Source organism: Meriones unguiculatus, chromosome X (genome assembly GCF_030254825.1).
Source record: "Meriones unguiculatus strain TT.TT164.6M chromosome X, Bangor_MerUng_6.1, whole genome shotgun sequence".
Lineage (NCBI taxonomy): Eukaryota > Metazoa > Chordata > Mammalia > Rodentia > Muridae > Meriones > Meriones unguiculatus.
Window position 1 is genome coordinate 48,630,243 of NC_083369.1, and position 2,954 is coordinate 48,633,196.

The following is a 2,954-nucleotide window of genomic DNA, read 5'->3' on the forward strand; positions in this document are numbered from 1 at the left end:
GATGTGATTTCTATCATCCTGGGTTAGTTTGCTTTTTCTGTTACTTACATAAATGGCATAATATAATACGTATTTTTCAAATTAGTTCTTTCATTGAACATTACGTATTGGTGTGATTAATTTTATTATTTTGTTGCATTAGTTTACCCATTTTATTGCTAACCAGTCAATTATGAATAGCTGAAGATTCTTTTAGATGATCACTGGTTTAATTATTCTCAAAGAAAGTTGATAGCAATTTGAATGATTTAGATTTGGTTAATTGGAGATGAGTAGTTTCAAAGGCTATTTAAGAAGATTTAAAATAAACAGGAGTAAACAAGGCATTGGGTATAGAAGTAACAGCAGAAGAATCAAGGCTCACTGGAATCAAGGGTAGCTCCAAATCTTTGATTTGCACAACTCTAACATGATAGTAGTTGTTCTGGGTAGATTTATGTCAACTTGACATAAGCTAAAGTCATCTGGGAGGAGGGCACCTCATTTGAAAAATTGCTTCCACCCAGAGGCCTGGCTATGTGGGACAGCAACAAGGCCCGAGGAAGGTCTGGGTGCTCAGTATGGACAAGGTGATCGAGTCCTGGCTGGTACATGACTTTGACTCCATCTTCTTCAGCATCATGCAGGAGCTTGGGTGCTGGTGCCTACAGCATGAATGATGTATTGGCACTGCCCATCTTCAAGCAAGAAGATTCCAGCTTTTCCTTGGATGACAAACCAAGCAACACTCCTTTCACTATGTAATGTGTGCTGTGACTTCGCAAGCTGTGAAACTGCTTGATGAGACACTCACTTACTTGAACCAAGGCCAGTTTTATGAAATTTGGATGCTGGATAATCACAAAATGGGAGATATGCCTGAGATCAGTGAAAAGTTGGTAAAGAGCATCATAAGGGTGGCATTCTATGATAGGTGGCTACAGTACACAGAGCATTAGCAGTTTGAAGGCTGGAAGTGGAATCACCCAGGAGTCAGACTTCTCGATTTATATATTCCAGTGACTTGGGGAATTGACACAGGACAAATACAAGCCAGTTAAAAGCAGTTGAATTTCAGTGAGACCCTGCGAAGCACACATCTGTCTTCATTCAGATACACAGTATAAGCACAGAATTCACTCCACATAAGCATGGAGGTGAAAAAGAAGTGCCTTTTAGGATCCAAGTTGACACCTTTAAGCAGAATGTAAATGGGGAATCATCTTCATTCATCTAGTTGCCAAATCAGTCTTTAAGCTTAAAGGTGTGGATAGGAAACAGACAAAAATGACCGAGAAAAGATGGAGAAGAGAAGAGCTCATGAAAAAGAAAAGTATCAGACATCTTATGACACCACCATCTTCACAGAGTGTTCTCCACAGCCTGACACATCTTCAGCCTATGTGAATTACATCCCTTCCCCAGCACCCAGTTTCACCTCCTCACAGCAGAGCATATGCAGTGTCCCAGACAGCATCTTCATCCCCAAATCACCAGGAAGCTGTTGTTGCACAGGAGTATGCAAAACAAATTCAGCCTTCAGCTACAACCCAGGAAACAGAGCAGGGGCTGCTCAAAAACAGGTTCTCTTCCTACACAAGACTGTTCTCTAATTTTACAGGTGCCGACTTATTAAAGCTGACAAAGGAGGATTTAGTTCATATCTGTGTTGCAGCCAATGGAATTCGGCTCTATAATTCCCTGAAGTCAAGGTTGGTTAGGTCCTGCTTAACCATCTATGTCTGCCATGAGCAGCCGAGTAGCACTGTGTTACAAGGGCAGCCACAAGTTGCAGGCAATGGTGGTGAAAATGGCAGTGGAACACTCTGCATTTATCATGCAATCTACTTTGAAGAAATGGTTGCTTCAGAATTTGGTCAAAAACTTGCCTCTGTGTTTAATACTTCTTTCCACCAAATTAACCAGATTTACAGACAAAGTCCCATTCTTATCAGGGACCAAATGGTTCAGAACTTTCAAGATGAGAGTTTTTTTTTCTTTCCACAGTAAAAGCTGAAAATAATGATGATATTCATATAATTTTGAAGTGATACCTTATACAGACTGAACTCTATTCAGTAACAAATAAAATCATGCTTAAAAGTGTGTGAAGGATGAATCCAAGAAGGCTTGGGATTGGATTTTACTGTGAAATGTTTCATATTGAAAGCACAAGATGGAGACTCCAAGATGGCGGTGAGCAGAGCGCACCGTTTTGGAGAGGCAGAAGACATGAATCTCCGTAATTGGTGAGTGGAGAGTCAATCAAAGCTAGAATTTGGACTGTGGGGCTTTCTAAAGGAGAGGGGCCACCACAGAAGCTTGGAGTGCTAGTAGATTTAGATCGGGCGTGGACTTCTCCGGGAAGGAAATAGGGCGCTTCCCTTGTCCGGGCCTCCCGCAGGGAAACCCGCACACAGCACCAGGCAGCTGAGCACAAAACTCACATCTAGGAGATCAAGGCAGCAAAGACAGTGCTCGGGGCCCCTTACAGCAGCTGTCTGCTGTAACCACCCGTTGAACACCCGACCCCTCCTGGGACACGTCCCGCTCGGGGCCCTCAGGTCCCGAGGATCGTCCCCTCCCCTATCCCACTGATGTGGATCCCACAGCTTAGACTGCAGCAGGAAGTGCAGCTGAGCTCACGCCCCAAGGGGCCAGAGGGCAATAACCCCAGAAACCTCCGCACAGGAGGAGTGCAGGCCCAATCACAGAGCTCCAACCACTGAGCCCTAACCACAGAGACTCAGATCCACAATACAATTCTTCCTGGATACCAAAGCCACAAAGCTCAGTGCCTGGGAACCAAGACAGGCGGAGGCAGGGCTCCAGACGCAGCAGCCGCAGCGGAGAGCAGTAAAGGCCTGCTGAACCACCACTCAGAGGAGAACACACCTGACCTAGAGCCCTCTCACTGAGCTCTTGACCCGCGGAACACACTCCCCACTATCACCACAACCCAGCTCTGCAGGAGT

The 2,954-nt window shown here is 44.9% G+C and overlaps 1 pseudogene; it reads left to right on the forward strand.

Moving 5' to 3' along the window:
- The first annotated feature begins 560 nt into the window (after positions 1–560).
- On the forward strand, positions 561–2,030 carry LOC110544271 (upstream-binding protein 1-like; annotated as a pseudogene).
- The last annotated feature ends 924 nt before the right edge of the window (positions 2,031–2,954 follow it).